This window comes from Papaver somniferum, chromosome 9 (assembly GCF_003573695.1).
Source record: "Papaver somniferum cultivar HN1 chromosome 9, ASM357369v1, whole genome shotgun sequence".
NCBI classification, from domain to species: domain Eukaryota; kingdom Viridiplantae; phylum Streptophyta; class Magnoliopsida; order Ranunculales; family Papaveraceae; genus Papaver; species Papaver somniferum.
This window is the reverse complement of record NC_039366.1, coordinates 186,939,443-186,961,276: the sequence shown is the minus strand read 5'-3', so window position 1 is coordinate 186,961,276 and position 21,834 is coordinate 186,939,443.

The window sequence follows — 21,834 nt, the reverse complement described above, 5'->3', positions numbered from 1 at the left end:
CGAAACTCATCACTGGAAAAACTGTTGAATGGTAAAAGGGAAGGATGATAACCAAAGAAGTACTCTTACACTTGAGGATTTTCGGTAAACTCGTTGTACCAACACTCTTTGCTTGCTCAAGAGATTCTTCTCTATGGAATAGAGAATTTGCTGAAGTGGTTTATTACCTTCTTAAATGCAAGAAACGGATTGATATTTGTGAAATAATTATCAATCAAATGATTAAAATCATTGAATCTCTCAATATCACAGGTTTCCATAGAAACCTTGGATATCCCTGTGTCATCACCAAGTTGTGTGAAAAAGCAATCGGGAACTGCCTTGGAGATAAGAAAGATACCAAAACTGTCTCTCAGGGAATTATTAACTGGATGAGTGGAACTCAAAAGGGATCAAGCATCTCATATGATCAAACCTATAGTAATGGAGATCTCATGTTTCACATTTTACGTCTTGGGAGACAATTGGACTGTATTCAGAGACAGTTGATGTTTGCTTACAGACATAACCCAGAAACTCTTGAAGGAATCGTAACAGTTAATAATGAGTTCCTTAAAAGAGAACAAGAAGAAAACTCTGAGGATTCAGAGGTGCAACCAAATGAAGTCTGACTTGACTTCAAGAAATAGAAAAATAGACATCAATTTTTTATTTCTTTCAATGATTGTCTTAGTCTATTATGAATACAACTATTATGAATAAAATTACTTGATTTATAATTTTTCTTGTGATAGTTTTCGGTTTACATAGCCTGTGCTTGAATGCTTTTATATTATCGTTATGGATGTTTTCTGGGATGTTTGATTTCGGTTTTACTACCTTAATATTCGATCTCATACTATTGTGAACCCTTGTGGTTTGGGTGACTTTTTGATTTAGCAGGATTAAGTTATATCCCGTGTTGGTAGGCTTTGAAAAAGCGGGGGTCTAACAACCACACCCAATATTTTCGATTAGCAATCTGTATGGACTAACTCCAATATACTTTCTAGAGAATCAATTAGACAGTCGGACTCAATATAGAGAAAAGTATATCGAGGAGTTAATATCTCTCTCTTGATTTGATTTTTACTCAAGCAAATAGAAATATGCGAGTCTTTATCAAAGACAAGGATAATAAACTTGGATGGTACCAAAGACCAATAATCAAGGATCAATCAGTTTCCAATCAACAACCAAAGGTTGGATTTCACAATTGATCGATACAAACGCACAACCCGTGATATTTCAATTATATAACAAAATATAATGCGGAATAGAAATAACACATACACCAGAAATTTTGTTAACGAGGAAACTGCAAATGCAGAAAAACCCCTGGACCTAGTCCAGATTGAACACCATACTGTATTAAGCCGCTACAGACACTATCCTACTACAAACTAACTTCGGTCTGGACTGTAGTTGAACCCTAATCAATCTCACACTGATTCATGTTACAGTTGCGCTCCTTACGTCTCTGATCCCAGCAGGATACTACGCACTTGATTCCCTTAGCTGATCTCACCCACAACCAAGAGTTGCTACGACCCAAAGTCGAAGACTTTAGTAAACAAATCTGTATCACATTGAAAAGTCTACAAGGATAGATAAGTCTGTCTCCCACAGATAAACCTAAAAGTTTTGTTTTGTCTTTTGATAAAAATCAAGGTGAACAAAAACCAATTGATAAACTGAACTTATATTCTCGAAGAACAACCTAGTATTATCAATCACCTCACAATAATCTAAATCGTATGGTAGCGAAACTAGATATTACAGAATCACAAACGATGAGACGAAGATGTTTGTGATTTCTTTTTATCTTGCCCTATCAGAGATATAATCTCAAGTATTGAACTCATACTATAGAAAATGGCAAGATCAGATCGCTCAACTACAAGAGAAGTAGTTTCGTCTGGCTTCACAATCCCAATGAAGTCTTTAAGTCGTTAATCGACAGGGTCTCGAGAAGAAACCTACGATTAAAGGAGAATCGACTCTAGCAAACCAACTAGTGTCACACAGGAGGTGTGGGATTAGTTTTTCACAGTTGCTAAACGTCTCCTTATATAGTTTTCAAATCAGGGTTTGCAATCTAAGTTACCTTGGTAACAAAGCATTCAATATTCATCGTTAGATGAAAAACCTGATTTATCCAAGATAATATCTTTCAACCGTTAGATCGAGACTTAGCCTGTCACACACAAATGAAATGCATTCATTTAGGTTTGAGTAACCGTACCTACATGTGTACATTGGTTGGTTCACAAATGGTTGACCAATGGTTAGCCATATGAGTGCTTTCATATTAACCGTATTCATCTTTCTCATAACTAGTTCAAATGACTCATAAGAACTAGTTCAATAGTTGTTCAATTGCTTAGGTCTTTATACATAGACACAATTGAAACAAAATCGGTTGATTCATTTGAATCAATTCATGAACAATATACCCACGGTTTGCAAAGATTGCATTCCTTATAATTTATTGTTTTAAGTCCATGAACTACCGGTTTGAGAAATAACTAGCTTGGGTACACGTACGGGTATGCGTACCTTAGCTACCGGATTTGAGTTGGTTTTAGTTTTCAAACTCAACAGACTTTTTCGGGTGAAAAAGTTCCGCCAGTATGCGTGCGGGTATGCGTACCAAAGGTGACTGGTTTTTGAGTTCGTAAATTTCAAACTCAGCAGAATTTCACGGACGTGAACTTCCGCCAGTACGCGTACGGGTACGCGTACCCAACCTGTCTCCTTCACCAATACCACATGCACACATATGCACGCACTTGGTTTCCGGCACATGGATTTATACACTAATCTGCGAACACACTATATGCTTACATCCATAGGTGGTTACATATTCTCAACTCTACATTTCAATCATTGAAACATTCTTCTATAATGTTATAACAGTCGTTAGACATAAAGAATCGACTATCGTCATCAAAGTTATTTTCAAGATTGAAACGTCATGATGACTTTCGTCACGGGTAAAGATGAAGATGGTTAAAGCAAAAGCTTATCAACACGTGTTTAGAGAAAAAGATAGACGAGTAAACTCGGCTCGAAATAGCAAATGTGTATGTATGAAAACTATCATACTTATACGAATTTTGTCTCAAGATTAGAAGATAGAGTAGATAGACTTTTGAATGACAAGATGAGTTCAAGTCTCCACATACCTTTTGGTCGAATGAAGATCCACCGGTTCCTTGACTAGTTCTTCGTCTTTGCGAGATAATCGCCATGGAGTCTGGAACTCAACTATTCCTAACTATCTTAGACCGAGACTTAGTCATAAGTATACTAGAAATCAAGACATATAGTTTTGATCACTAATATTGAAAAACATGCTTGAGATAGCAACGCATGCGAGTTCGACCGAGCAATGTTCTAACAATCTCCCCCTTTGTCAATTTTATTGACAAAACTATCAATACATATGGATTACAAAATAAATAAAACTTTGTAGATTCTCGTCCACATGCTTGATCTCCTTGGTGCTTTAACGTTACTTGAAAACTTCGTCTTTTCCAAGTACTCCCATGATTCCACAGATGTTCAATTCAACATCATAGTTGTTGAAGTTCCGTAGCCATAACAATGAGAAAACAAAAGCTCTCGATCATTATTATACAGTGTCATAGTATTATTACATGGTATCAAAGTTCTCATATCACAACTTCGACAACAATACTATGGTGATATGTATCACTCCCCCTTAGTCAATACTTTCGTCTCAACATGAAAACCACTGCCCCTTACATAATGACCCGTAAAGCACGTAAATCATATGTATTTGTAGTGTGAACTACACATTAATTCTCCCCCTTTATGTCAATAAAATTGGCAAAGGTACGAAAACGGGATCCTAATGAAATTTCCACGAAGACGCTTCAAGATCAAAGAAAAGTACATATCAACTTGTTTAGATGCAATCATAAAGTCGTGGCTAAATGCATTCATCAAGGAGTTTATAAAGATACAAGATAACCCCTAAATAATTCCACGGCCGCACTCCCCACAAAGATATGGAAATTAAGCACAAGTTCAAAAGAACTCTCCCCCATTTGATATCATTCCCGGAAGAACAACAAGAGCGACCTTACTTTCACAAGAAAAGAAGGATTTTCTTTGGACACCAAAAATCACAAAGGAAATGATTTTGTATCCAAAATTCTCAATTAAATTAACCACAAGAGAACCCATGATTAATTTAATCGGAATACACAACCAAATTAACCACAAAAGAATTCGCGATTATTTTAGTTGGAAATGCTCACATAAGAAGACTTATGGAGCCGCACAGTACATACATACGAATATGGATCATGGAAGATCAATACTTTGAAATATACAAGGATTCATTCTATTTTCCATCACTATTTGCACAATGACATACAATAGACATAATCCTCGTAAAACAAAAGATTTTAACCTATCTTCCATCAAAGAATTGACACAATAGGCTTAACTTTTGTTTGTCAAAAGTTCATCGATCTTGTATCAATACATGCATATCGACATATGAAAGAGATAATGTTTGACATTGTATGGGAGAATAATAGTTCACGGACGCAAACACACATATCCCATAACATATTGCAATATATAAAACCATAAATATTAATACTGCAAAAATCAATCTTGGCCATTTGAAGATAGAATCAATCTTTTTCGCACGGATTTACACCAAGAGTGGTTACAATAGGCGTATAAAAATATTTTATTAACAAAGAAGAACATACAAAGTCATTAACGACCATGCACAATAGTTCACATAAGATGATTGTGAACATCCAAGAACCCGATAGCATTGTGTACTACTGCCCATTCTTGAACTTCCTTCTTTTTGATTCACCAAAAACATTCTTTTAAAAGCTAAAAATGATCTTAGAAGATTACTACTCCAAGAATCCAAGTGCCCAAGTCCAAGAGAAGTGGAACAAGTGCGACGAAACAGAGCAAAACACTCAAAAACAAGATACGGGACAAAAACCAACCTCAACTCCTCCAAATTTAGGATTTCTCATCACCATTTTGAAGAGAGTTCTAAGAGGAAGAGAGTGCAAAAATAATGAGGTCATTCCGAGTTCGGACGAAGACGTTACGATCAAAACAAATTTACCGAATATCGACGTCAAGTATGCATACGGGTATGCGTACTTAAACCCCTGGATTTTGATTTTAAATGTTGTTATGCATACTTGGTATGTGTAACATGTAGTCCAAACATTTCGAACTATTAATTTCAAACCTAAACATTTAAGAACCTTAAACACATATCAAATTAGGTAGAAATGAACGATAAGCAAGATCATTATAAGTATTCTAAGCAAATAAAAACACAAATTTTACTCAAGTTTATAGACATACCTTTTTTATGAGAATCCAATTGAATTCTACAGCCTTACGGAACATAATCTGTGCGCCCCAATTATCGTGCTTCCCTCACCGTATACATAGCATGGCATTACTTGGTGGGGATGCACTTACAACACAATAAAGTTGTGTTGGGGTGAACAATGTCTTGCTCACCACAATTGACCTTTGGATTATCATGAAAGGGATCGCTTTTAGAGCCTTTCACATCCAATTCCATTTTTCCAAAAAACTTTTTAAGTTCCAACATCATGGATACTGCCTTCTCCATAGTCATGGAATTTTCTGGAAGATCATTCCTTTTCACACTCAAAGCATCATTGGCTTTATTTGGTACCCACTTTTGAGTGCGTTTAGGAACAACCTGACCCTTCTTCCCGTTACTCTCTTATGGAATTCTTGGAAGAGAATTGGATTGACTATTCTTTTGCAAGTTAGTCTTTCTCCAATTGGGAGCATCGGATATTGTCTTTGTATTTACAAAGTTATCCTTTTGATAATCATTACGATTGTGAAAAGGCTTCTTATGACGTTTATAGGCAAATCTAGGATTATCACAACACTGATTCCTTTGCCTAAAGGTTGGATAGTTACAACCTATAATGTTAAGGGGATTAGACTTATCCTATGATCTTGGTTTCACAACTTCTTATGATGCCCAAACAAGAACATCATGAAGTTTCTCATTCCTTATACGAAAACGACATCTCCTTTCCAGGTGACCTTTATTTCTGCAATAGTGGAAAACATAAGGAATGTTCTTACCTCGATCTGCATGTGCTGACTTTGGAGGTTGATATACATTGCTTTTTCGAACTTTAACTGCCGATGAAGGTATTTCACTTTTTCCATTTGTGAAAACTTTTTGTTGAGAAGAATCACTATCCTTGACAAATTTTACTTCTTTGCTAATACTTGGATCATCTATTCCCTTATAGCCCAATCCTCGTGTATCACGATGATTTTTACTTGCTCCTAGCATAGTGGTTAATTTGCTTGAACTAGTATTGAACTTTTTCAAGTCATATTCCAACATCTTGATTTTATCAAGAGCGGCAGCTAAATCAGCCTCAAGGCGTTTTTCTCGAGCGAGACAAGCACTTTCTCTGTCATCAAAACTAATGTGTTCAGAGTTAAACCTTGCTTCAGATTCTGCAAGTTTCTCTTCCAACAAAAAGTACTTTTGATAAAGATTATCACATTCAAGTGACCTCATACGTAAGTTTTCCTCAGAATCCTTGAGGATTGATTCGTTAGAACGATTCGAAAAATAAACACATGTGTAACATCTTCTCAATTTCTTGTTTTCTTGACAGAGAGGAGTCATAAGTGGTGAGACATGAGAAGTTGTAATATTCTTCATATTCCACGAATCCAGAAAGTTAACATACTCCGAGACTTCCTCATCAACATCTCTATTAATATCTGAATCACCTTCATCAGAAAGTTCATCCAACTGTTCTTCTAGGAGAGTTTCCCAATCAACAGTTTTTACATCAAGAGAATGTTTAGATATTGACTTAGATGTGACAGTTCTCTCAGGTGAATCCAAGCTTTTAGAATTATCTGGTAATTTTTGAACTTGTACGTTATTAGAGATAGACTCGTCCATAATCAGATCGCTACAAACACAGACTTATAAGGTCTTTAACGTGTTTACCTGCTCTGATACCAATTGAAAAAGCGGGGGTCTAACAACACCCAATGTTTTAGATTAGGAATCTGTATGGACTAACTCCAATATACTTTCTAGAGAATCAACTAGACAGTGAGACTCAATCTAGAGAAAAGTATATCGAGGAGTTAATATCTCTCTCTTGATTTGATTTTTACTCAAGCAAATAGAAATCTGCGAGTCTTTATCAAATATAAGGATAATAAACTTGGATGGTACCAAAGACCAATATCCAAGGATCAATCAATTTCCAATCAAATACCAAAGGTTGGATTTCACAATTGATCGATACAAACGCACAACCTGTGATATTTCAATTGTATAACAAAATATAATGCGGAATAGAAATAACACAGACACCAAAAAAATTGTTAACGAGGAAACTGCAAATACAGAATAACCCCGGGACCTAGTCCAGATTGAACACCACACTATGTTAAGCCGCTACAGACACTAGCCTACTACAAACTAACTTCGGTCTGGACTGTAGTTGAACCCTAATCAATCTCACACTGATTCAAGGTAAAGTTGCGTTCCTTACGTCTATGATCCCAGCAGGATACTACGCACTTGATTCCCTTAGCTGATCTCACCCACAACCAAGAGTTGCTACGACCCAAAGTCGAAGACTTTAGTAAAAAAAATTGTATCACACAGAAAAGTCTACAAGGATAGATAAATCTGTCTCCCACAGATAAACCTAAAAGTTTTGTTCTGTCTTTTGATAAAAATCAAGGTGAACAAGAACCAATTGATAAACCGGATTTATATTCCCGAAAAACAACCTAGTATTATCAATCGCCTTACAATAATCTAAATCGTATGGTAGTGAAACAAGATACTGCGGAATCACAAACGATGTGACGAAGATGTTTGTGATTTATTTTTATCTTGCCCTATCGGAGATATAATCTCAAGTCAATTATTCAACTGAACTCATACGATAGAAAATGGCAAGATCAGATCGCTCAACTACAAGAGAAGTAGTTTCGTCTGGCTTCACAATCCCAATGATATCTTTAAGTCATTAATCGACATGGTCGAGAAGAAACCTACAATTAAAGGAGAATCGACTCTAGCAAACCAACTAGTATCACACAGGAGGTATGGGGATTAGTTTTGCACAGTTGCTAGACGTCTCCTTATATAGTTTTCAAATCAGGGTTTGCAATCTAAGTTACCTTGGTAACAAAGCATTCAATATTCACCGTTAGATAAAAAACCTGATTTATCCAAGCTAATATCTTTCAACCGTTAGATCGAAACTTAGCTTGAGTAACCGACCTAAACGTGTACATTGGTTGGTTCACAAATGTTTGACCAATGATTAGCCATATTAGTGCTTTCATATTAACCGTATTCATATTTCTCATAACTAGTTCAAATGACTCATAAGAACTAGTTCAAGAGTTGTTCAATTGCTTAGGTCTTTATACATAAACACAATTGAAACAAAATCTGTTTGATTCATTTGAATCAATTCATGAACAATATACCCACGGTTTGCAAAGATTGCATTCCTTATAATTTATTGTTTTAAGTCCACGAAATACCGATTTGAGAAATAACTAGCTTGGGTACGGATACGGGTATGCGTACCTTAGCTATCGGATTTGAGTTGGTTTTAGTTTCCAAACTCAGCAGACTTTTTCGGGTGAAAAAGTTCCGCCAGTACGCATACGGGTACGCGTACCTAAGGTGACTGGTTTTTGAGTTCGTAAACTTCAAACTCAGCAGAATTTCACGGACGTGAACTTGTGCCAGTACGCGTACGGGTACGCGTACCCAACCTGTCTCCTTCACCAATACCGCATGCAAACATATGCACGCACTTAGTTTCCGGCACATGGATTTATATACTAATGTGCGCATACACTATATGCTTACATCCATAGGTGGTTACATATTCCCAACTCTATATTTCAATCATTGAAACATTCTTCTATAATGTTATAACAGTCGTTAGACATAAAGAATCGACTATCGTCATCAAAGCCATTTTCAAGATTGAAATGTCATCATGACTTTCGTCACCGGTAAAGATGAATATGGTTAAAGCAAAAGCTTACTAACACGTATTTCGAGAAAAAGATAGGCGAGGAAACTCGGCTCGAAATAGCAAATGTGTATGTATGAAAACTATCATACTTATACGACTTTTGTCTCAAGAGTAGGAGATATAGTAGATAGACTTTTTAGTGACAAGATGAGTTCAAGTCTCCACATACCTTTTGGTCGGATGAAGTTCGAGTCTGGAGCTCAACTATTCCTAACTATCCTAGACCGAGACTTAGTCATAAGTATACTAGAAATCAAGACATATAGTTTTGATCATTAATATTGACAAACATGCTTGAGATAGAAACGCATGCGAGTTTGACCGAGCAATGCTCTAACAATCTTTATCAAAGAATCATGAGGGATTCTGGTAGAAACAATATGTGAAAAGGTCACAATATGTTGAATCGGTTTTGGTTTGGCATAAAAGCATATGTGTTTCGACGGTTTTCAACTTTTGCTTGCAATTGTGAAAACCGATTTTCAACCTTTCTCTGGTAAAGGTTGGTTGTTGTTATTCTTTTGTTTTTGCTTGATTGATCATTGGATACTGGTCTTTTGTACCATCCTTGAACTCTATATGTAGTTAGGTTCACAGATTCAGTTCTGTAGAAATTCTAACAACGAGAGAGAAAGAGAAAGATATAACTCTAGACACTTTCCTTGATTGAGTTTTTACTCTCAGAGTTATGTTGAGTTTGTTCATACAGTCATACAGATTGCCTACGAAAAAGTTGGTAGTGTACTTTGGTACCCCCAGTTTTTCAATTGGTATCAGAGAAGGCAAACACATTAAGACCTAATAAGTCTGTGTTTGAAGCAGTATGACTATATGGACATGAGTACAATCTCGTTAAACATACCACCAGTGTATTATGACTCAAATTACTTATGGTGGAAAATCGTTATGCGTCCCTTTCTACAAACTTGTGACTTTGAGACATGGAAAATTGTAGTTATTGGTTATAACACACCAACAATTGTTATAGACGGAGCTATTATTGCAAATCCATTGATAGAATATAATAAAACCGAGATAAGTGCTGCAAAACATAATTTAGACAGTTTAAACTCTATTATCCATGCCATAAGCCCAAATCTTCAGCACCATGTGACTTCGTGCACTAAGTCTACAGATGCCTGGGTTATATTAGAAACCGTATTTGAAGGAGATACCACATAGAAAGATGTTAGGCTTCAAAAGCAGTAGTGACTATGTCCAGCTAATCTCTCTAGCATCTGGTCGATGAAGGGAAGGGGAAAATGGTCCTTCCTAGTGACCTTGTTCAATTTCCTATAGTCAATACAAACACGCCAACCCGTGGTCACTCGGGTCGGGATTAACTCATTGTTATCATTCTGGACTACAGTAATACAAGATTTCTTGGGAACAACTTGAACGGGGCTGACCCACTTACTTTATGAAATAGGGTAGATAATGCCTGCATCTAATAGCTTAAGAACCTCAGTTCGAACTACTTCTTTCATATTGGGGTTTAGTCGACGTTGCATCTCCCTAGAAGGTTTGGTGTCTTCCTCTAAATAGATCTGATGCATACAAACAGTAGGACTTACTGATGAGTGCTAAAAAGTGCATATTTCTATATATTTTTCTTGGCATTTAACTCATCTTTTGTGCATTAATTCTACATTTTATCCCATATTCTGTATTTTCATTGTTTTCAAGAATAAATATTTTTCTTACTTAATTTTGCATTTTTAGGTAATAAATAAAGATTGGATGAGTTGCGGAGCAAAAAGAGCAGAAAAGTAGTGAAAAGCCAGGAGGAATTACGCAAGGAAGCCGCGAAGAGTGATGTGCGGAAGACCAAAAAAAGGATAGAAATGGGCTTGAAGAAGAAAGTTGTTCTTAAAGAAGAAGTGGGCTCAAGGTTTTCCAAGCCCAAACTCATTTCCCAAACCCATATTCTATACCCAAAAGCCTAAAACCCAAATCCATACCCGCTTGCGTCTTCAGCCGTCAGATCAGTTCTCAGAAGCATCCGACGGTCGCTCCCTTGTTGTGCATCGAAGTTTGATATCTCCGCCTTACACTACAGTACCTAACTCCATCAAGTACCGTTCGTTTCGTTGTATCTCTTCATCCGACGGTCGCTCATCGCCTGCCGCCGCATCGCCGTCAGATCCACCTACCATCTTCCCATCCATCGCTCCTTGTCGCAGATCATCAAACCTCGCTGCACCCGCCACACACTGGAGCACCCGAACCCTATGACCTAACCAAACAGCCCCTACCCTAACCCATATCGACCTCTCCTCCCTCACCTCCCTCTGCAGAACCACCTTCTTCACCTGCCGCACCACCATCATCGCCACCACTCCCTGACGCCACCAAACACCACCAAACCACTCTACCTTTTCCCATAAAATCAAAACCCATCATCACCCCCTCTTTCTAGCCCCCTATTTGATTGATATTTCTTCTCACGGCTCTCTGAAACCCTAGAAGAAAAATCAATCGATTAGGCGAGTCTAGAGTAGCAATTGACACATGGGAATGGAGCAGGAGAGTCAGAGGAAGAATGGGTCGACGCATGGGGGAGAGATTGTGCCATCAAAGTAGGTAATTTGAAAAACCTAATTTCACTGTTTTCAAATTGGGGATTTTTTTGGTATAAACCCTAATTATGTAATTGGGTATAAATTGGGACTATGGGTGTGTGTGAGAGAGTATGCCTGGATTAGCCAGTGTGTCCAGAACCAAGTTCTGTTAATGATCATTTTTGTGCTGTTCATGTTGTGTTCATGTTTAGTGTAATATCCTGTTGTGTTCTGTGTGTGATGTTTGTTCCTGTGATGTTTTGTATCCATCTGTCATGTTATGTTTGTGTAATTAGCATGTTTGTATTGTTTCTACACATGATCATGTATTTTCCCTGTTTAAACCTCAGAGAAGACAACTGAACCATGATGGTTAGCCATTAGGATAGTTTTTGTTGAACTCAAAATAGCTTAGGCTAGTTAGATTCCTAAAATCCCAACTGACTTGTGATTAGTGGTGCTGTAAGAAGACCACTAATGCTAGGGGTCAGTGGTGGCTCTAAGGGGTTAATCAGCTACATTAGTTAGTGAGCCACTGCCTAGTTAGTCTGTGATTGGTTGTGCCTTAAACAGACAGCCAATACTAGGGGTTAGCTAAGGCTGTAAGGTTAGTTAACTAGACATATGACAAAAACTTAACCTAGATGAACTAGCTAGGTGAAGGGAATTCTCATCCATCTCCTTACACTTCCCATCCACAATTTCTTTTCCATGTTCTGTTTTGGTTAAGTTGTTCTTAGTTTTTCTTATTCTTTGCCACTGCCTTTGGCTCACTGCCACTGAATTTTCTTTGTTTCTTTGTCTCTTAACTTCACTGCCTGTCACTAGCTCAGACTATCTAGGAAACTTCAATACACCCCAAGTCCCTGTGGAATGATCCCTTGCTTACTTTCTATACTAAAACTTGGCCTTGTATACTTGCAAGAGTTTTTGTGTGTTTTCCAACCACACCAAGTTTTTGGCGCCGCTGCCGGGGACTTGGCGTTGTGTTTTCGAAGCATTCTTATTTGCTGTTCTCCTTGCATTTAGTTCATCTAGCCTCACTTGCATATTCATCTTGCATATTCTCTGCACTGCATATCTTGCATCATGCATTGCATTCTTGCATCTTAGATTAACTTGCTGTTTTAGTAGCTGCTGTGTAGTGCAGCTGAAAGAAACTGATCTTTGCTGAGTCCAGGTACCTGCTGTGAAGTGCTCCTGTGGAGCTGATGCTGCTGCTGACTGCTACCTTTCCTGCCAGTTGCCTTGTGCTGCTTGCCTGCAGCTCCTCTCTTGTGCCTTCCCTGCAACCTGCCAGCCTCCCCTAAGCTGCTGCTGCTGAAGCTGGTGAAATATAAAGCCCAACTGGGCTGTAAGCTGCAGAAGGAGAAGAAATTGAACCAAGCCCAACTGGGCTGTAAGCTGCAGAAGGAGAAGAAATTGAACCGAGCCCAACTGGGCCTTGAGTGTTGAAGCCAAATCTTAGGATGATCCAAAGCCCAACTGGGCTTTTGCAACCTAACTGAGCAGCTGGGCTGTGCTTAAGCAAGTAAGCCTAAACCCATTAAGAGAACCCAACATGTGGGCTTCCATTTTTAATTTGTGGGCTTGTAATAATTTTTGTTTTTCTTTATTTTTTATTTGGGCTTGTAATAATTTTTCTTTTTCTTCTTTTTCTTTCTTTTATGGGTTTGTAATTATTATTGTTGTTTTATTTTCTTTTATGGGTTGTGATAATTTATGCTAGGATAAGTTCAAAAAAAAAAAAAAATTACTTTACTTGCTCCCAGATTTTAAAACAAAATTTTGTTTTGCTCCCACATTAACAACCAAATTTTTCTTCTTCCTCCTTATCCCGACAAAACCCAAAATTCTCCCATAAAAACCAAAAAGTTTTCCAAATCTTTCCCTAAAAACCAAAATTTTTCTTTTTCCCATCAAAACCAAATGTCTCCCGCCAAAACCAAATTTTTCCAAAAAGTCCAATCCCTTAAAAACCAAATTTTGAGCTTTGTAAACTCTTTACTTAGCCTTTGAGCCCAATCATGTCTAGATCTTGGTCTACAGTTGGGGAATACAACAAATCCCTTAGAGAACTTGCGTGTGGACATACTTCACGTTATGAACCTCCCATAGACCATGATGTCAATAGTCATAGGAATTATTATGGACATTTTCAAAGTCCCGAGCTTCAATACATGAACCCTACTGACTATTCGCACATGCATCGTTTGCCACAACGTGAAAATGAACATTTTGCTAGTGCCTCACTCACACAATCATCTCTTGTGGATCAATTAGAAGCTCGAATCGCAGCTTTAGAAATGCAATCACATGAGGAATCTGTCACATCTAATTTTCTTAGGCAACCTGAATCTATGCATGTCCCGCATGTGGTAGTTTAGACCACCCTGTTGAGAATTGTCATATTTTGCATAATTTTAGGCAATCTAGAGAAAATCCAAGGTATGAAATGCCCTTGAATTGTGAGAATGGTAGTCATTGGGACCGTAATCAATCCTTTGAGGGTTGCGATCAATCTTTTATAAACCCTAATGACCATGCACACATGTACCAATCACCACAATTTGAACATGAAGAATTTTGTACTCCCATGAATTTAGACTCCACCACAGAAGCTTTCAGACTCAGTGAGCAAAACTTCGATAGATCTACATCACGAATTCAGGCATATTTAGATCAGATTTTGCTTCACCTACAAAAGGAGGAAATTCATGAGGAAATGTATGTTGTCCCTAATGAAGTGTCTAGTCCCATTCATGTAAATGATGTTGAATATGAACCTAATTTAGAGGAACATGAATCGACTAACGACACCACCACTTTTAATGAGGACCAATATGCATGCTACCATGATGATGATTATGATGATGTGTTAGAAGAACATGAAAATATTGTGGAACCTGTTGGTTCAATAACATATGGCTTCTCGCCCTCGACCTTCATGAATGTTGTTTTTTCTAATACTCATTGTAATTCATATGATTTTGATATTGACATGGGATTCGTACAATTATTCTGTGAAGATGAGCATGACATAGGAATAGTTGAATCTTCTGTAGACACTAATATGCATGAAAATATATTTGATGTGTCTGATTCTCTACCTAGGTCACATTGTGATATTTCTCCTGATTTGCCGATGCATGAGAATGAATCTGTTGATGATGTTGATAATTCTAAGTGTGAACTTGTTAATTTGATTGATGATTGTGAGCATGATGTGACATGTGTAGATGATTTAGGAGGTTTTGATTTGATTAATAATGATGTGCCTATCGTCCTACATAAGTCACAATCTGATGGCCTTCCACCCAACCTAGATTTGGTTTGTACCCATATTGTCAAACCGACTTTTCTGAGAGTCCCTAATCTAGGTTTGGAACTGTGTGCTTCCCAAGTCCTCTTGGACTATTTTGCTTCTAAGTATAATACATTTGAGGAACCACAGTTGGAATTAGCATGTTTGCCCGTCCCTAGCACAGTTCACTTTGAGCTAGACCTTGTACATGATGAACCCCCAAAACTGCGAGATTTTGTTTCCAAAATTTTATCCGTTGAAAAATCCAGGTTTGGGGGTAGCTCATTTTGTTTCACAGCTTCACTTGCATGCCTACCATATTATTATTGTGTGAAGCTGTTGAAACCTTTACACTTTGTCTTTTGGGTTGATCCTCAACTCTTTAGATTGTTAGTGTATGGTGAATTTTTTGTATATAATCCAGTAGATAAAATTTCTTAAAAACCCTTTTGTTCCTTTTGTATAAATTTTGCTAATCCAATATGATCTCGGCTGAAATATGTTGGATTTTTGCCTTGAATAACGGAGTTTTAATTCTGCTTTCGCCGAAATCGGGTATTCTCTCCTTTTACTCTACTCAGCATGTCCCTTTCCATATGTTGCATTTTAATTCTTTCCATATTTTGAAACATTGAGGACAATGTTTAGTTTAGGTTTGGGGGTATAGAGTAGATACCATGATAATATGCCATAATTGAAAACGAACTCCTTCTTCTTTTTGAAAAAATTGAAAAATTCCAAAAAAAAATTGAAAAATCAAAATTGAAAAAAATTAAAAAATTGAAAAAAACATAAAAATGGAGCTCATTTACCTTGAAATGTTGACTCTTGTGCAAATATGTATTTTTATTAGGAGTCTTAGTCTAGATATTTAGGCACCCTGATTCTAGAACAATTCACATTGTGATAAGAAATTTGCACGCGCACGATCTACCAATACATGTATGGCCTCGATCTTCAAGGTGTTTGATAGGAAGTTACGATTGCCAATCACTTTAGAATACTGAACGAAACTTGACTAGCTTGTTCTTTGGTTGGTTGGGATAGAAGGTGGAGGTTACATTAAGAAAGACAACCATCGAATTTAACTGGGTGCATCAAAAAGGGCTACCTCTTGCAAAGTGTCATGTAATTTTTGTTTCCTGTTGTATATGTATCAAAAGTGTTTCCTTAATTCAAAAAAAAAAAAAAAAAAAAAAAAAAAAAAAAAAAAAAAAAAAAAAAAAAAAAAAAAAAAAAAAAAAAATTCAAGTATTTATCAATTCCATCATCTCTTGTTCCAAAAATAAAAGAGAATAGTCAATGTAAATAAGAGTCATGTAAATAGTCATCTTTTGTTGTTTCATTGTAATAAGCAAGGAAGGGTGTATGCCATTGATGTACAACGCGAGTAATTGTGAAATACCTCCAACTCATTCACAATTCTCGTAAAGTCCGGACAGCTAGCTAGATTTCGACCTCAGTTCTTAGCCTGAGAAACTATCTCTTGGTGATTAGTAGTCATAACTTCAGATCTTTCTTTACACATGTGTAGATACACTTTACACTCTTATCACATGTCTTTTTTTGTTATCAGTGCTAGGATTGTGCCTTCGATAGCTAGATTGACATCTCCATTTTGCTGTGAGCTTAAACTGTTTTGCACATGTCACATTTGATGGAATCTGAGCTTATATTTTGACCTAGAACTTTTTAGGTACGTTCTAAGCAAACCTTCACGAGACTTAACTCGTCCACTAGGGACACTTAGTGGTTTAAAAGGCTTAGTGCATACGCTAAATGCATTCGAGAGACCAGCGACAGTGGTATAGGTAGGATTTCCTTAGTTTTGTTTTACTTGAGGACAAGTAAAATTCAGGTTTGGGGGTATTTGATGAGTGCTAAAAAGTGCATATTTCTATATATTTTTCTTGGCATTTAACTCATCTTTTGTGCATTAATTCTACATTTTATCCCATATTCTGTATTTTCATTGTTTTCAAGAATAAATATTTTTCTTACTTAATTTTGCATTTTTAGGTAATAAATAAAGATTGGATGAGTTGCGGAGCAAAAAGAGCAGAAAAGTAGTGAAAAGCCAGGAGGAATTACGCAAGGAAGCCGCGAAGAGTGATGTGCGGAAGACCAAAAAAAGGATAGAAATGGGCTTGAAGAAGAAAGTTGTTCTTAAAGAAGAAGTGGGCTCAAGGTTTTCCAAGCCCAAACTCATTTCCCAAACCCATATTCTATACCCAAAAGCCTAAAACCCAAATCCATACCCGCTTGCGTCTTCAGCCGTCAGATCAGTTCTCAGAAGCATCCGACGGTCGCTCCCTTGTTGTGCATCGAAGTTTGATATCTCCGCCTTACACTACAGTACCTAACTCCATCAAGTACCGTTCGTTTCGTTGTATCTCTTCATCCGACGGTCGCTCATCGCCTGCCGCCGCATCGCCGTCAGATCCACCTACCATCTTCCCATCCATCGCTCCTTGTCGCAGATCATCAAACCTCGCTGCACCCGCCACACACTGGAGCACCCGAACCCTATGACCTAACCAAACAGCCCCTACCCTAACCCATATCGACCTCTCCTCCCTCACCTCCCTCTGCAGAACCACCTTCTTCACCTGCCGCACCACCATCATCGCCACCACTCCCTGACGCCACCAAACACCACCAAACCACTCTACCTTTTCCCATAAAATCAAAACCCATCATCACCCCCTCTTTCTAGCCCCCTATTTGATTGATATTTCTTCTCACGGCTCTCTGAAACCCTAGAAGAAAAATCAATCGATTAGGCGAGTCTAGAGTAGCAATTGACACATGGGAATGGAGCAGGAGAGTCAGAGGAAGAATGGGTCGACGCATGGGGGAGAGATTGTGCCATCAAAGTAGGTAATTTGAAAAACCTAATTTCACTGTTTTCAAATTGGGGATTTTTTTTGGTATAAACCCTAATTATGTAATTGGGTATAAATTGGGACTATGGGTGTGTGTGAGAGAGTATGCCTGGATTAGCCAGTGTGTCCAGAACCAAGTTCTGTTAATGATCATTTTTGTGCTGTTCATGTTGTGTTCATGTTTAGTGTAATATCCTGTTGTGTTCTGTGTGTGATGTTTGTTCCTGTGATGTTTTGTATCCATCTGTCATGTTATGTTTGTGTAATTAGCATGTTTGTATTGTTTCTACACATGATCATGTATTTTCCCTGTTTAAACCTCAGAGAAGACAACTGAACCATGATGGTTAGCCATTAGGATAGTTTTTGTTGAACTCAAAATAGCTTAGGCTAGTTAGATTCCTAAAATCCCAACTGACTTGTGATTAGTGGTGCTGTAAGAAGACCACTAATGCTAGGGGTCAGTGGTGGCTCTAAGGGGTTAATCAGCTACATTAGTTAGTGAGCCACTGCCTAGTTAGTCTGTGATTGGTTGTGCCTTAAACAGACAGCCAATACTAGGGGTTAGCTAAGGCTGTAAGGTTAGTTAACTAGACATATGACGAAAACTTAACCTAGATGAACTAGCTAGGTGAAGGGAATTCTCATCCATATCCTTACACTTCCCATCCACAATTTCTTTTCCATGTTCTGTTTTGGTTAAGTTGTTCTTAGTTTTTCTTATTCTTTGCCACTGCCTTTGGCTCACTGCCACTGAATTTTCTTTGTTTCTTTGTCTCTTAACTTCACTGCCTGTCACTAGCTCAGACTATCTAGGAAACTTCAATACACCCCAAGTCCCTGTGGAATGATCCCTTGCTTACTTTCTATACTAAAACTTGGCCTTGTATACTTGCAAGAGTTTTTGTGTGTTTTCCAACCACACCACTTACACCCTTAATGTCTGCTGTGGTCCACCCTAAATCTTCCTTGTTTTTTTGAAGGACGATTACTAGCCTACTTTCCTGATCTCTATCCAAGTCGGAAGAAACAATCACAGGTAAAGTCTCAGACGGGCCTAAAAACACATACTTCAGGGTATCTGGCAATGGTTTTAGGTCCAACTTAGGAGGCTTTTCTAAAGAAGTAACTAGGGTAGACTTAGAAACTGATAGTGGTTCGAACTTAGGTTTCCATCAATTACTAGTATCTAACAAAGGGGTTGAATATAACAAAGCATTCACCTCATTAATCACCTTATCATCATCAAAATCAATCCCAAAGTGAGCTAGGCATTTCTCTAATGAATCTTCTAACAAAGTGTTTGGTAATGACTCCTCGACTTATGTTCCTATCATGTTCACCTCTTCTATATTCGAGTCATCTAGTTCAGAGGGTAGCTTACTAATATTAAAAATGTTCATCTCAATAGTCATATTACCAAAAGACAAATTCATAATACCATTTCGACAGTTAATGATCGCATTGGATGTAGCTAAAAACGGGCGACCTAAAATCACTGGTATTTGGTTCTCTGGGTCAGGGATAGGTTGGGTATCTAGGATAACAAAATCCACCGGATATATAAACTTGTCGACCTCTATGAGAACATCCTCGATCACACCACGAGGAATTTTAACGTACCTATCAGCTAACTGAAGTGTCATCTGTGTAGGTTTCATCTCACCAAGTCCTAGCTTAAGGTACACATGGTATGGCAGTAAGTTCACACTGGCTCCTAAGTCAAGCAACGATTTCTCAACACGATACTGACCTATTGTACAAGCAATGGTAGGGGACCCTGGGTCTTTATACTAGGGAGTAGTGGTATTCTGAATAATAGAACTCACATGACTAGCTATGAAGGCTTTCTTCTGGACACTGAGCTTACGCTTTTGCGTACACAAGTCCTTAAGGAACTTGGCATAAGAGGGAATCTGCCTAATTGCATCTAATAATGGAAGGTTGATATTAACCTGCTTAAAAACCTCCAATATGTCATTAAAGTTGGACTCCCTCTTAGTCGGAACTAGCAGCTGAGGGAACGGGGCTCTGGGAACAAAGCCGGGATCATCAGTACCCTCATTGGTCTCTTTGGAGACTCTATCAGTCTCCTCATTTTCTGGCTCATAAGGGTGAACTACAACATGTTCACTATCAGGCATGGAAACCTTATTGTCAACTTTCTTTCCACTCATAAGGGTTGTAATAGAGTTCACATGATTGTACGATTTCTCTGCTTTAGGATTGGGTTGAGTTTGACTAGGAAACTTACCTTTTTCCCTCAAAGACTCATTTATATGACTAACCTGGGTTTTCAACTCGGAAATAGCCTGAGAGTTAGCCTGACCTATTCTCTTATTTCTTCTATACCTTGAGCAACATATTGCTGAAACTGCATAGTGTTACGAGTTAACAAAGCAAGAGACTCTTCTAAACTCATAATCTTCTTATCCGAAGGGTTCTGAAACTGTGCCGGGGCTGAAGGATTCTTAGGATAGCCAAAACCTGGGGGAGCTTGAGAGTTCACATCGCCTAGTTCTTCGATTTTACGTCTCTATTATCTTCCAAACTCTCCCTAAACTTGATAGCCCCTCCTTATCGACATTAGGGACCTATTTATACACAACAGGTCACTCAAATCCTCGTAATAATTCCAAGAATATCCGGCCATTAAAGAAAATATTCCGAAATATTTTTTCTTTAATTCTCTGATTTGTTACGGATTATTCCATGTTTTATATCTTCTCACGCGTCATCCCTGAGCTGTAGGGATTGTTTCCATCCAATAGAATCAACCCATGCACGTCTCTTCCATCCAAGAATTCCAAGAATAGAATATTTTTCCTATTTTAGAATATTTTCCTTGATTTGATTCCCACCGGTTATCTAACCAATTTTGACCGAATCCAACACCCATACCAACTCTATCTAGGCCCTAGGAACAAACCCATTTAATTTGGGCCATTGAATCTCACTGGAACACCTTCAAATCCTCAACCCTAGTCACGGCAGTTCAAGAACAATTTTTCCCGCTAAAATTTGAAATTTAAAAAGGTTGAAGATGATGTGCCCCCTATCCTGAAATGGGGTGCGAATAGCAGATGCCTTGGGGGTGACCTGGGGATGCCCTTAGTAATTAGGTTACCCCTTATCCAAAAGTGAGAGTCCGAATAACACTTGTCCTCCGGGTGCCAAAATCAACTTTTCGAGCCGAATTTTCCAAAAATGTTTATTCCCTAAAAATACATAAAAACACAATATTAGTACAAAAATAGAGTTCCAACAATACAGACATTGAGGACAGAGTAGACAAAAAAATGTGTCTATCACCTATGCTTCAATAGTTGTTGATACTGTTCCAACTAACAAGGATAAATATATGTCTCTTCCTTTGGTCTTTTCCCTTAAGAAGGGAATAATCAGAAGAAACCTAGATCGGAATACTCCAATCAGAAAAGGTTTGAAAATATTACGGGAGAACTTAAGAAAACCAAAAATGAGGTACATGGACTTAAAAAGATTTTATATAAATCTCTCAAACTACAAGATACTCTTGTCAATCAAGAAACTACCAGGTTTGCAGGAACTAGTTCTTTCATTCATGAACCGTATGTTCCTTTTTCAGTCATCGATAAGGAGTTTGGAGATGATAAGGAATTCTTCAAAAACTTTAAATACTAGGAAACTTCTTTTGAGGATTTTATTCTTGAGAAGGATAACTAGGATTTGGCATAGCAAAGATTGTGATTACACATAGCTATTTCCAACGTTTTTCATCTTGCATGTTTTTAGATTTATTTACTTAAATTATAGAGTTGTTGGAAGATGAACTTGCAGTATGTAATCATTACTGGTTTAATTATTGCAAAATCTTATGAAATATTGTGCCTTTACATTTTCGTGAATTGATCTAATATTTCATATATGCTCAAAAGTTAAATCTATTATGTTTTTTATAAACGGAAAATAGAACAAACTCTTTGAGATTTTTTTCGCAATAT